This window comes from Pempheris klunzingeri, chromosome 11 (assembly GCF_042242105.1).
Source record: "Pempheris klunzingeri isolate RE-2024b chromosome 11, fPemKlu1.hap1, whole genome shotgun sequence".
NCBI classification, from domain to species: domain Eukaryota; kingdom Metazoa; phylum Chordata; class Actinopteri; order Acropomatiformes; family Pempheridae; genus Pempheris; species Pempheris klunzingeri.
The window spans coordinates 708477-723655 of record NC_092022.1 but is presented as its reverse complement, the minus strand read 5'-3'; the positions used below and the strand labels follow the sequence as shown (position 1 = coordinate 723655).

Genomic DNA, 15179 nt, shown 5'->3' with positions numbered 1-15179 from the left:
AACCTCTACACCTTTGAAGCATGGATTTACAAGACCACCAACCGCTGTTTCTAACCATTTTGGCGGAATCTCTCTCTGGCGACCAGATGAGATAAGATAAGATACGATATGATGAGATAAGATAAGATAAGATAAGATAAGATAAGATAAACTTTATTGATCCCACAGTGGGGCAGGTCCACTGTTACGGCAGCTCAAGAGACTGACATAAAGCAAACAATTAAAGAAAGAGAAATTAAATAAACATAATATACACAGAAACATTATATACACAGTAATACAGTAATGTGGATTATTGCACAGTTGTCCATGGATTGGTTGCACAGAACATGGTTTAGACCACCGTTCACTTTAATGGACAAAATCATATGTGTGTATTCTTCTTTCATATCTAGCCTGTTGTCCAAGAAGGTGCTCCTTTGCAAGTATAATGTTACTTGACAAAAAAAGCCCACTCTTAAATGTAGAGAGTGTGTCTGCCCCCCCGAACCTAAACTGGAAGAAGATTCCACAGGTGAGGAGCCTGATAGCAGAAAGCTCTGCCTCCATCAATACTGCTGAAAGACTTTAGAAGCTTGCATTCTGGGAGAGCAGTGCTCCAGGGGTAGTATAACACTATGAGCTCTTGAAGATATGATGGTGCCTGCACATTAAGAGCTTTGAAAGTGAGGATTTTAAATTCTATTTTGGATTTGACTGGAAGCCAGTGGAGAGAGTTTGTTTTCTGATGATATTACCCATTCATAAGGTGAAGAATACTGCTTAATGCAGTTCCTTTTATCCAGTCTCTGTAACAGGATGTGAGTAGACCTTTTAAGGAGGGGTTTAATTACAGCTACTTTAAAGGACTGTAGTACATTTTTGCATTTTTAGTTTGCGGGTCTGGGAATTTGTTGGGCACTGAATTCTCTCTAATTAAAGAGTTTGGTCTAGACCAGCTCTTTATGTAAAGCATCTTGAGATAACGCTGTTGTGAATTGGCGCTCTATAAATAAAGATTGATTGATTGATTGATTGAATGCTTAGGACAAAGGGCTCCCTCTCTGAACTCTGTCTGTAGGTTTTCACACCTAAACGCTGAAGCTGTGGCGTACATAGCATAGCATAACTGTATGGCTAAGCAACGGTTTAACCTAGTGAATGTGCTGGTTTTGCTTTTATGTCAGTCAGTTTGATTATTGTGACATGTTGTAGTTTACTGTGAAGCCATAAAGTCCTGCATACAGCTACCCATCCTCTCCTAACCTGCACCTTTATCCTGCACACTCACACATACAGTTTCACTGTACAGCTACAGCACATAGCCTTGGCATTTGTGTACCTCTGACCCACATTTCAGGGGGTCCCTCTTACCTCCTTAGCAGATTCACATGTACGTATGCTTGACTGTGGTATGTTTTAATAAATGTTTTAATAACACAAGCTGCCTCTTAAATGTTGTACAAGAGTGAATACTGCCGACCTGTATTCTGAGAATCCTTCAGCTAGCTGTCAGTGTGGTAACTTTGATTGAGTTAATTATGAGACACAAACTTATACTGAAGCTACTTTATGAGTCTGAATAATTATATTGATAAATTAGAAATAATAATTATCTTCCATAATGATTTATTACTTCTGATGGCCAAATTGCCCCAGAAATGGTACAAACCAGAATAGTGACCCAAACAGAACTTTAGTTTTTATAGAGGGGCAATGAGCCTGCAGCACTATCAGCCAGATGATCAATTTGGGGGGGGGGGCTAAGATCAGCATAGGAGTCATCTGTTGTATTGAGACATGGCATTGACTCAAATACTGATGTACTTGCTTCCTTAAACGTAACTACAGATAGAAGATGGATAGAAAATGTCGGAAACACCCCCTCCTCGTCTGCAGCCTGGAGGAATGTGAGTATTAATATGACTGGGGGGGGGCTAACATACTCTTCATGGTGCAGCCAGGTTTCAGTCAGACAATAAATCAATATGATGGTCTGATATCAGATCATTTCCTGAAACCCTCTCCCAGTGGTAAACAGTCACACTGGGATAGGACAGACTTGACTTGGGGGGGGGACATCCACACCTGATGACAGACACGTCGCCCACGTTCGTAGCGAACTAAAGGAAACCCTGTTCTTCCTTTAACACAGACCCCCCCCTCCTGGTGACAGCTGACTGTGGACAGGCTGACTGACTGGTGGGGGCTGGCTGGCTGACTGACTGACTGGCTCAGAGGCTCAGAGCCTCTGTCCTTCTCTGTTCTCACGCGGTGCGTCGTCCCGCCCAGATCAGCGGCTCCTCCGCGGGTCTGCTGATCCCTTCTGCGACGGGAGGGGAGGAGGAAGAGAGGGAGGGAGGAAGAGAGGGAGGGAGAGAGGGAGGGCAACCGGCCAGGACAGCCCCAGAAAGAAGAGTACTGCCGGGGAAGCCCATGTTTAATGGAAGTCATGTTTTCCTGCTCAGGAGCGTGAGGGAGCCGCTGGACTGCACCAGGTGAGCCGGGGGTTTGACGGGGGGGGGAGGGGGTCACAGAGACTGTAACCATCCTGTGGAACTTATTCATTACACCGGGGAGGACCTCCAGGTTAGTGACACAAGGAGACTGATGGCGAGGAGGGAGGTGGACCATCATTACTATCAGATCACTGTGTGTCATACTGAGAGGATCTGTTTAAATGATTAGTCTGGATTCATTCAAACTCCATCAACATGTAACCATTTACTGATCACAGTATTGTCAAGTTAGTATCATAGTATCATCGTTCAGAAAAGGGTTTCCACATGAACACAAACTAAACTGTGTTATACGTCATATCCTGCATATAATTATATATATATAAAATAAGACAGCAAAGCAAAGGTTTACTGCAAAGCAACTGGTCAGAAAGAGATCTGTAGAATATCTCAAGATGAGAACAAGAAGACACTGAAGACAGCAACACAATAGTCTGCATGAGCTGCTGGAAAGGACCGATGTTGACCAGTCTTTATGAACACATGTGACCCATCAGAGGATTTATGCTGAGGTGTGTCTTCACCATATAACAGACAGTCTGCTCCAAAAGAAACAGCTGGGAGCCTGCAGGTCACCTGCCCAGGGCAACGTCCACAGTGTCCCTGCAGCCGGAGTGCAACTGAGAAAAAAAGAGTTTATTACTGGAGCCTTTTAAAGGTTAAAGGGTTAAAGGTTCATTTACTGCAGTCACACAGTCACACTTTTACTCTGCAGTGCTGAAACCCTACAGGCAGCCCCACAGACGTTACCATGTTTGAGAATCCACAATAGATATTTTAAAAAGATTTTATTAGATTGGTCTTTTTGAGGACTGTGGTTAAGAATGTTAGTTGTGCCCTTCGTTTGGTGCATTGCATGAAGTCTGTAAATAAAAAAAAGCTTTATTCCTTTTAGTTAAGTTTCTTGTTTACAGTCTGTAAACAGTCTTTGTTATCTCTCCATGAGATCATGAAATATAGGTATAACTTTCCTGTTCATATGTACATAGATGTAAAATCTATGTACGTATGAACAGGAAAGTTCATCCTGTGGCCAAATAGAAACTTTGTCCTGAAAATCTATGGCACCAAAGCTGCTCTGGAAGCTGGACCAACATCTTACTCATGCACTGCCTGTTAGAGGATTCATCCTGTTGGGATGTCAATGTCTGTGTTGGACAAGGGGACACTTTTAACTGATGGTGGCACCGCCCAAAAGGTCAGAGGATCCCCAAATCATTAGGATTCATGTGCGCCATGAATTCTACATTTCAGGTCAGTCTGGCTGATAGTTGTTAACATATATTATATTATTGGTTTGACTGATAGAGCAACCGTCTTTCTCATGTCCTGACCCTGATGGGCTAATAAGCTCCCTCCTCACAGAATAGAATTCATCAGCTTTCAGTGAAACATTATGCAAGAATGTGCCTTCATCTCGTTGCCATGTTTGGCTCTTGGCTTGAACTGAATGCTGTCATTGCAGTGGGGGTCAGTAGATGCTCTGGACAATCCAGAGGCTGTTTTCTCATCACAGCCAGCAGCACGGTTCCCTCTCTATCTGCTATTGTCCATTCAGCTGCCAGGCCCACGGTATATTCTTCAGAATGGAGGCTTTTTGCCATATAGCCTGCTGAATTATTCATCAATTTTCCTTAATTCAACTTGACACAAGAGATTGTTCCTCTCAGAGTCTTTGATCTGAATATTTACGTCTTCAGATGTTAATAACTCTTGTGGCAGTAATAGGTCACATTTTCATGTCTGAAGGAGCTTCATTTGATGACCGCTTGCCTCGTTTTGACAATGAATAACAGCTACGGTCCGGTGTTTAAGTGGTTTGTTTTCTGGTGGAGTCTGGAATAGAACATGTCTGGATTTGCTGTGAAGGAATGTAGCTCATGTTGCCTCTGGCCAAATGCAGCAAAATACAACTATAGCCAGAACATCCACACGGGTAAACACTGGTGTCCTCTGCTCATTATACCTGTGAGTCACCATGTGCATGTGTGAGAACACTTAAGAAATCCCTTACAATTCTGTTTTCAAATGCATCACATTGTGTGTTTTATCATGTTAGTACTATCTATTTTACATTCACGTGTGGGTTTCTTCAAATGTTGCATGAATATGGGTTTGTCTACTGAATGTTGTTTTTGAAGGTTACTGCATTCAATCAATCAATCAATCTTTATTTATATAGCGCCAATTCACAACAGCAACAACAACGTCTCAAGACTCTTTCCATAAAGAGCAGGTTTAGACCAAACTCTTTAATAAAGAGAGAGACCCAACGATTCAGGAATTCAACATTAAGGATTCAAGAATTCCCACATGAGCAGCATCAGATATTATATACACACACACATATATATATATGTATATATATATATATAACATTCAGCTACTACTGAACTCCTGCACTGCAGCTACTAGACGTGGTTTGTTCTGAAACACACAAACAGTTAGTTTCCCACCGTTTCAGCAGCACACCAGCACACTTAGCATTGTGAGACAGTGTAAGTGTAAAAACCAATTCAGCAGAAGCACAGATGTTATGTTATGCTAGAAGTGGCTAGTGTAGCCTGGAGCCTGGAGCCTGCAGCAGAGGTGACATCACCTGAGGACATTATCAGTCTTCAAACAGCACCCTTTAAATCAGCATTTACATCACATGTTCCCTTCTCTATAGAGCAGAAACCTGTCTGATCATGAGTGTTGTGATGTTTGTTCTAAGTCAGTTGACTGGTTAGTCTCTGTAGCAAGCTGTCCTGTCAAACAGTACTGACTCACAAGGGTTGACATGTGTCTCATGTTTTAGGGGACAGGTCTTGACATATTGATTGTCTTGATATTAAAAATAAAAAGGTTTAATTGTAGACCACAGCTGGACACACGTCACCTACAGCGTCGACTGTAAATCATCTCTCTGATGAATTAAATGTCTTTAATGAGGTGATGTGTGTGTTCACAGGAGCTAAGTGACCACTGAGACTATTAGAGGACCCAGGATGACCTCTTCACATGCATCTCTCTGTCATCTATTGGGTAAGCCATTCAGCCATCGCACCGATGTTCAATATCTTTTAGATGTATATGCTTCATGATAATGATAATAATAATAATGATGATGATGATGATGGATTATTGATGATTAATTACCTGTTGTAAGCCAGACAACAGTCAAAGCCAGCACCTCTCCTCCCATTCAAAAACATACAGTTGAAGAGAATGGGGAGAAAAGTGTTCTTTTATCTTATTTCCCAGACTGCAGTTTCTTCTTTTTAACTAAAGTGTTGCTATAAGAAAATATCAGTTTGTAAACTCTCCATCACTAATGAATGATGTTAAGTTTGTAAGACATCATTTCAGCACTGTGTGACAGTACAAAGGGCAAAGTGTGAACGGTACTGTTCTCTACGGATTGATGCCTTGATATCAACATGTAGATAGGCACTTATATTGTTACATTTATAGTAGATTTCTTCATGTGGCTCAATGAGAGAACGTGTCTGGTTTCATCTATACTTTTAAATAAAGGGGTGCTCCGATGATTTATTATTGCATTTCCATAAAACCATTCAAAAGTCCCACTTTCAGAAATAGTTTTCACAGGCTGTCATAATATTTGAAACAAAAAACCCTGAAACCCTGAACTTAGTTTACCTTGTTTTACATCTTGTTTCATAACAGCATTTTCTATACCATCAGATTCTGCAACATAGAGAACAGGTTTAACACCAACACATGCAGGCCAGGCTCGGGGAATCTCCTTTAGATGCAGCCTGATTTATTAATCCCCTGCTGTGGTGGGGCCTACTAGCTGAGTTACCATATGCTGTGTAAGAAGGAGCAAGCCTCTGCAGGCCACGGGCTACTAAGTCAACCTTGACACCAATCTACCCGTCAGGCACCTGTTCAGCAACAGATTCAGGAGGATTGGCACAGTGAACTCTGGATGTCTCCCAAAGTGCTTGAAATAAGCTTCAGTCTGGGAAACTGAAACTGGTTTTGGAGTCCTGTGAGCATGATGCTGATATTCTCAGCAGGAGTGTTTTTTATCAGTAACATTTTATGACTGACCAGAATGTCAACTGTCTTCAGACTACATTAAAAATGTTTTGGTATGTCTGCACTGCAGTTTCTTTGTATTTCATCAGCTTATTGTCAGGAGTGTTTTTTTGTTGCCCTTAAACTGCAGTTTCAGTGTATTTTAAGGTATCTTTTTAATAGCACACTTCCACCTGTAAATCAAAGTATAAATGTAATGATTTGATGTTCCAGTACCATGTACTATGGAGAGAGTACTGTAGGTACTGTCTGCAGAGTGTCTTTCAATGAAACACACCGATCAGATGCTTAGGCCAACCTGTATTCAAGCTAAAAACCCATAGCGTATTAACACAAACGAAAAGTGAAGTGGGGTGTCTGAGGCCCCCTGGTGGTCTGGAGACCTGAGCCAGCCTTGTTGTCTTGTGGGTGTGTAAGTTGTGGTGCAAATTCGAAGTGACATTTGAAGGGTTAGTGCTTAAAAGCCATGTGTTTCAAGTATAATCTCTCCTATCAACCCCTTTCTGTGTTGTTACACAACAGCACTAATCCTCTGTTTTCAGTAGCTGCTGACTACAATGCTGCTCAGGTGATCTTTAGGTCTTTTCTTTATTTTTAGTTCTGTATTCTTTATTTGTCAATTGTACAACACAGTGTTGCACAGCAAAATGCTAATTGTAGCCCCATGATGCTACACAAGTCAAACTGTTTTTATATGGAGGAGTGTGGAAGGTTACTTGTAATGGTTTTAATGACCTGTTGCCCTAAAAGCCCTCCTGTCCTGGGCTTTTTACAGCACGTGTCAACTTGTTATGTTTCAGATTGTCTCTCTGCACTGCTGGGTGTAGAGCTTCTCCATGGATGGCTGCTCAGTTCTGATGATGTGCTGACCACTGAGCTCTTACGTCCTCTGTGGGTGCCGTCTCATCGTCGTCTTTGATCGAGCCAGAGACGGCGGGAGAGGACAAGTGTGGAGTGTGAGGGCGATGGCGTTGTCTGTTTATCTGGCTGGTCAGTATGCAAATTAGAGTAGGTTTCGTGAGTCAGGGAGACAGGAAGTGCCCAACCGCCCGAAGCATTTCATGATGGTAGAGAAATGACTGCTAGTGGGCAGGAGCTGCCCAGGCAGAGGGCTTTAGTCTCCTCAGGGACAGGGACAGTGGTGGTCTTCTGAAACATGTCAGACATGCCATCAGGTCCAGGCGTCTTACGTGGATTAATCCTTTTGAGGGATCTGTGACCATCTGCCATGAGTATGACTAGTTGACTATGCTAAGCAAGGCTTACCACTACAGACATGACATCGACATCAATCAGCTCACTGCACTGCAAGGAGAGCAAATAAGTGTGTTTTTTTTACTTTCATTCAATCTGACGTCATGTTCATGTTAGATCAGTTTGTTGCTAGGAGCGTTTGTTGGCCCTAAACTATCAGTAGCATGTCCTGCAGACATTGTTTTCAGTTGACAGACAAGCTGTGTTAGAGGTCACTTGGGGCAGTTATGATTTCAATCACTTGCTTCTTTCCTCAGTGTCTAAAGGGCCGTCACACACAGAGGAAGATGAAGATGAAGATGAGCAGGAGGAGACGTTCGAGTTTGATGGCGGGGATGACATCAGACCCACAGAAATGAGTTCTTGCTGTTTGATTGAGAGTGACTGGACCACAGACAGTGCAGACCGCTGCTCAGGTGAATTAGCATGCACAGAACAGGTATGAATGTCTTCAAATGAGAATTTGTGTGCATGTAAATTTCATTCTAATGTTCTTTTTTTTGACAGAAATGGAGGTCAGGGAGTTACCAGACGGGTAAGTTGTAACGGAATAAATTACGGCCTGTAACACATACTAAAGAAATCTCATTTAAAATCAGTCTTTAATATCTTGGACATTGTAAAACATGTAAAACATGTTTTGCACAATGTTAGAATTTCATCTTTGTCCATTGGATACAGAATTGAAAAAGAGTTGAATATACTCCTTTTAAGTGTTACTGTTAACCAAAAAGAAAAGGGACCACAGTTATATAGCTGCTTCTATTAATGCTGTAAGGGAGTTTTAAGTGGTTAACTTAAAATTCCAAAGTTTGGCGAAATGTGACTGTGACTCATTTCGTGCTGTCTTGTACTTAGATTTTGGCATGGGGCGGTGATAATGCTTAAAAAGGGTCCAACACTAAACGGGGCTTATTAAATTTCATGGCAGCAAAAGACCAATCCACAACAATATTGACCAACTCAATCATTGGAAGGAAGTTCCCTCAAGATCCTCTTCCTAGCTTTATTCCAGAACTTTAAACCACACTGCACTGCCCTCATCAATGAATGAACAGAGGCAGAGGTTATGATCCCTTATATACAACCACTTCATAGACCAAAGTTCCATTTTCAGTCACTTGTTTAGTAAGAAAGTTAAGTAAGAAAGTGGACCTTCAGTTGAGCTCTCTTTTGTCCACCAGGCTTTAGCTGCTTAGAAGTCCTGAAATGTAATTCATCCCCCAAATGGGAGAGAAACTCTTGTGGTTTTAAAGGCAAAGACCCTTTGCCACGGAGAATCAGCTGACTGTCACTGTAGACATTTTAAAGTGATCAATATGAAAAGTTCTTTGAAAATCCCACCTTAAAAATGAAAATCCTTGCTGCAGATGTTCCACCTCCTCTGATCTGGGAATGAGTGGAGAGTCAGAGAGCTTCTGGAAAGCGAACAGTGTTTATGAAGGTAAGAAATAAGATTAACCGTAGTATCAGCCTGACGAGCCTCATCTGGCCCCCACATACAGCTCTCATCAGAGAGTCTGTGTCCATATGCTCACCAAAGTGACGATGTTTTTGTGTTCACTTGCATTCGGACAGTCCGGGCATCACATCGAGCCAAGGACTGGCTCAGTGTGGTTTCAGAGCTCACACTGCGATTAAACAAAGGTACACAAACTGCCTGTAGTGTTAGCTTGGGTAATAGCTAGGTAATAGCTCAAAGTCCTGTTTATACAGTAACTACCTTCCACATGGGACTTTCCTTAGTGTGCTAAGCGAACCATTCGAACCATCTGTCAATCACCATCACACTCATCACATTACACTGTTGCCCATAAAATTGGAATAATTGTTCAATACCCCCAATTTAGTTAAAGCCTGAATCCACAGCTTGCAAAGGTTCATTGTGGTTTAAGTTTCACTGTGATATGTTTGGAAGAGTTTGATCAATAAAGTTGAGAAGATATACACTTAATTTATCAAGAATAAATCACATTGTCACAATCATTTCATGAGAAGAGGTAAAAAACATTTGATTCCAACTTTATGGGCAACAGTGTAGTTAGAACTGTTGCCACAGCCAGTCGGGAGAAGTGCTGTTTTTTTATCTTCTTTCAATGAATAAATACTTTCTAGTTCAGATATAACTGATGCTGAACTGTGCTAACCTCTTTAGGAGCAGCTATTGTTGTTTTTAACCCTTGTATGGTGTTCAGGTTTGTGGACCCGATTTCATCCGTTTTCATGTTCTTTATCAAAAGAAAAACTATACGATTAATAATTTTTTCAGACTCAGACTCATCAGTATGAGTCAAGGCCAATGAGTCTGAGTTTGAAAAAATAATTAATCGTATCATTTTGCTCTTGATAAAAAAATTAAAACGGGTCCCACAGACCCGAACACCATACAAGGGTTAATTGAATAGCTGCTTCTTGCTGTTGTCACATCTGAACCCCTAACACTGATTGAATTTAATGCAAAATGTCGGTACAAACAAATCCAAAATACCACAGTGTGATTTTAGACAACAATTATTGTAAGTAAATGTGATTTTTACAAACACAGACATTCACAAATACTAGCATGATCTGTAGCGCTTAAAGCCATGGTGTCATTGTTTCCTAGGTAAGCCTTCTTTAATGCCAGAAGGCTGTCAGGGTGAGTCCAGCGGTGCAGTAAATGGGTTCAGCCCAGAGCAGAATGAGGTGTCCTTTTCAGTCAGGCCACAGACTGAACGTCACACAGCTGGTGTAGATGCATCACCCAGCCACGCAGAGGCTACAGTGGCCTGCACCCTAGACATTGTGGTCAGAGACCCAGAAGTCATCTATGATGATGTGCCTGTTGAGAACCTACAGCACTCAGCGGGAGGTGAGTTTCCTCATTTTCACATTATAATCCATACAGAGGTTGTCCTGCCTCAAAAAGAAGTCATCAGCTTACATATCATTGGACAGTATTTAACACTGTAGACTACACAGTTTCAACAGACTGACTAAAACAATAGAGACACAAGTATTAACTATGTTGCATGAAACTGCACAGTACATTTTGCTCATCTGTTGCTTTCTGTGTGTAGATGTTGAAGACATCTATGAGGACATTCAGAGACTCGATTGTCATAGCTCCAACGGCTGGAGCTCCAGTGAGTTTGAGAGTTATGATGAGCTGTCTGACAGTGAGACTGTTCCTCCAGCTGGCAGCAGCAGCAAGGTAACTCATTTACAGATTTTCTTTTCGATGTGAATAACCTTTAGTATTAGAAGCACTTTTAATACTAGCACAACAATTTTTTGAACCAAGATCTACTTTTACAGTTGTCTGTCTGCTGAGATCTACCAGTTGGCTGTGTGCGTTCATTGGCTTCGTGTCAGGGGGAGCAAATACACTATAGATATGGATTTGCATTAAAATACAGACACAATACACAAAAATGAAAACCGCAGTAGTCAGTTCTTGTACAGTTAGCTAAAAATGAGCACAGCTCTGGTTTTCTTCACCTTTGTTGTGAAAGATTTTATATCTGAAATTAACTTGATTTCAGTTGGTCATGCGTTCCAGAGTTGACAGAAAGCTGATTGTCCAAAGTTAGATCCGTGATATGGTATTTCACAATTGCCATTTGCCTTGTTCCTAGTTACTCTTTTCCTGTCCTGTCTTTGAACATATCTGGAAAGAGTTTCTGTCGCTCCACCATTGATACATTTAAAAGCTAATTTTAGAAAACAAAAATGAAAAAATGAGTACAGTAGATTGTACCTATTTAGCATGTGACAATGATGCCACCAAACAGACTAATCATCCATAATTCAGAGAGGTGTCAGTGTCTGATTGTATAAGGATGTGAGGTTACTGATTTTAGATGGCAGTGCTTGACCCAATACTTTCATATAACGCGAAAAACAAGAGAAAATTGAGTGTATAAATGGCTGCAGTGGCTATGTAGTGAATCATTAGAAGAGAATTTTTTACTGTTTTTGAAATCTTCTTTTGTTTATAAAACATAAGTTGTGGATCTAAGATTTTAAAATTTTCAATTGAGCCCTCTTCTCTGAAGGAGAATCACATATAAACTGTTTATTACATTAATCCAAGCTGGTTATGTTGAAGCCACTGATGGACATCATCCAAACATGCGGATAGGATCTTGTCTTGCTACGTGACTTATGTGATTCATAGATGACTGCATAAAGCTGGCAGTTGGCCTCTGGGTAGCTTGTAGGCAGGTCAATTATAAATCGACTGGAAAGCTGAGGTCTAAGGATTGATCTTTGGGGTATACCCATTCTGCTGATTAAAAGGGATGACTTTTATTGGTCCAATCAACTGCTTGTTTAAAAAAAAATGTTGACAGCTTAGACAAGCGAATGCCATGGTTGAAAGTGTCAAATGCTTTCTCCAGGTCAAGAAACAGTACTCCCATGACATCACCTTCATCCAAGGGGTCCTTTACTTTTTCAATGAAACAACAATTTGTAGTATTTTGGTCTAAATCGAAATTGCTAAGTGGCTTGGTCTCTGTCACAGCCCTCTCAAGTACCTTTGACAGGACAGAAAGAATAGAAATAGGTAGTTAGATATCAGATTACGATCCCCACGTGAAAAGACTGGTGTAATGATGTAATGATGATGTAATGATGCGTTTTCCAATTAATTGGGAATTTATTGGTCATAACTGATAAATTACTAAGATGGGTCACAGGTCTTATAGAGCCATATTTCTTAGTTCATTCTTCAAAATGTTCTAAATGTGATAATTCCTTTGTAACTTCTGCGATCTTTGCTTCATTAACCCCTTGCAAAAGGAATGTGGGGGCTCTATGGCTACTGTATTCTTCGTTATGGATGGAGAAAAAAAGTTTTGTATCAGTTGTTTCACTGGCTGTATAAAGAACCACCTCCCAGTATGTCGTCACTTCAACACCAGACTGATTCTGCTAGCACAGACAAGGTTCAAGATGGTCTGTGTACCGACAGCTAGGGTCAGAGAAGGAAGAAGCGTTCAGGAGTTGAGACGGGCAGGTTTTTAAGAGACAAAGTATCGGTTCAGCAAGGTGGTGAACTAACTAACTAAGGCACTGGTTCTCAGACAATGACTCTGCTTCTGTCTGGAGGGGGTTCTGACAGATCAGCAGCTACAAACCCAGAGCCCCCCCCCCCTTTGCTAATGAACAGCACCTGGCCAATGAGCTGAAAGAGTTTTATTTTTGCTTTGAAAGACAATGGGATAGTCCTGACAGGGGATGCCCTGTGACTCTATCCATCAGCTCCAGCCTACCAGCTTCACCTTACCCACCACAGCAGGTGCTGGTGCCTCCCTACAGTTGCTTCCACTCTCTCTGCAAGAGGCAAAACCCCCTCAAAGCAGCTGAGCCAGACTCTTTCTCTCCATCCATCCTGAAGCGCTCTGACATTTTCAGCACCTCACTGGAGATGTGCCACATACCAGGACCACGGGGCTAAATTACTATAGACCAGTTGCCCTGACATCTGTGGTGACAAAGTCATTTGAGTGTCTTGCCCTGTCCCACCTCAAATCCATCACTGAGCCTCTCCCGGACCCCCTGCAGCTTGCCTACAGATTTGTAGATTTTGCCATAAACATGGCCCTGCACTTCATCCTTCAGCACTTGGTCTCCTCGGGAACCTATTCAATTCAATTCAATTCAATTCAATTCAAAGAACTTTATTTATCCGTTAGGAACTTCATTTGTGCAGAACGTCGGTGCGTGTACAGTTTACATACCAGCAGCACGCCACAACATACCACATACACATCGACACATATCACATACACACCAGCAGCAGGTAAATAAAGCTTGCTAAGAATCCTGTTTGTGGACTTCAGCTCTGCTCTTAAGCTCTCCCAGCTGAATGAGCCCGACGACACCTGTTGGTGGATCGCAGACAGACACGTGAAGCTGGGGAAGCATGTCTTAGACTCCCAGACAATCAGTACTGGTTCCCCTAAAAGCAGTGCTCTTTCTCCTCCGCTCTTCTCCCTGCACACCAACAACTACACCTCCAGTTATCGGTCCGTCAAGCTGCTGAAACTGGTGGACAACATCACCTTCACAATAATAATACTTTTTATTTATAGGCGCCTTTCAAGGCACTCAAGGACACCTTACAGTAAAAACAATAAAATACCTTCACTGGACTCATCTCTGGTGGGACAGACTGGACAACTACTATTATGTAGTTATATTCATACTCTATGTTTTTGTTTCTTGATAATGCAAATCTATGTAATATGCATCATATGAGTACATCAATCATGTATGGCTTATACAAAGCCATACATGAGTAATATGTCTAGAAAGGATGTGACATTTCTGTCCACATGCAGGATGTGTGCTCACCATTAGTGCCATTTTTTCCCATTAGTTTTGTTTTTATGTTATTACAGGATTTCATTTTTTGTTGTAGTTGTATTTCTCAAGCATTTCTCACCGTTTCTCTTTTATTTCTTTATTGTTTCTTACTTATTTCATAATTTTTTTAGAAATGGTTCAAGAGTCAAGTTTAGTTTCAGTTAAGTTAGTTTGGCTAATACTCTGGACAACATGTAAAACAACCTTACTGAGTACAAATTTAAATTGGAAGTAGCATAATTAATTCTTTGGTCACTTTTTCATCACAGACACGAGAACAGCTGACATATTGACATATTATCACCTTATTGTGTTTCAATGGCTATGGTTAGAAAATGGTTGCCTATTGACACATCCAGCAGCTACATAGCAACATTATCATTTATTTAGAGCGTTTGAGTGTGTGTGTCCGCCTTATGAGTATAAGTCTAATATTCACTCACTTTTAACTCTGGTTTTGGTTGCCACCATCTCCTGAGATAAATATCTGTATTCCTGTTGATTGATGAGAGCCCTGATACTGAACCAAAACTATAAAAATGTGGTCCAAAAAATCAAAACAGTTAAAGAAAGATGGCAAATCACTCTGTGGGGCTGAGAGAAACTGCAGAGCTGGTGGTAATTCTGTGCAGGTTTGCCACTACAAGCCCCCCCTTGCATCGTCTCATGACCTGATGTTGATATAAAAGTATTGAGTCATGCAGCTTTAAGATCAAGCAAGATCTCTAGTGTAGGGGTGTGTCAGGATGGTTGGCATTTACATGATACTGAATGTTATAATAAAAAACCCATCAATCTGTGGGGTGCTGACCTCAACAACCCAAAAAATTCCTTGGCGGGGGATTAACCCAAGCTCGTTTCAGTTACTGCACAGTGTGAATGAAACTGACAAAAAAGGAAGTACAGAATTTCTGGCAGTCCGTCTCTCAGTCAGCACTTCTGTCTTCTGCTTTTGCCGCCATGTGTTACTGCTGGACTTTCCCCACTCAGCTCTGTTTTGAAAACGACACAGTGAGTAAGAAC

The 15179-nt window shown here is 41.4% G+C and overlaps 1 protein-coding gene across 1 annotated transcript in view; it reads left to right on the top strand.

The window, feature by feature from the left end:
* clcn6 (chloride channel 6) overlaps positions 1 to 13270 on the top strand; it is a 70899-nt gene extending 57629 nt beyond the window's left edge. The window contains exon 24 of the transcript XR_011585234.1: positions 13261 to 13270. The gene's annotated coding sequence lies outside the window, so the exon portion shown is untranslated. The remainder of the gene's footprint in view (positions 1 to 13260) is intronic.
* Positions 13271 to 15179: the final 1909 nt, after the last annotated feature.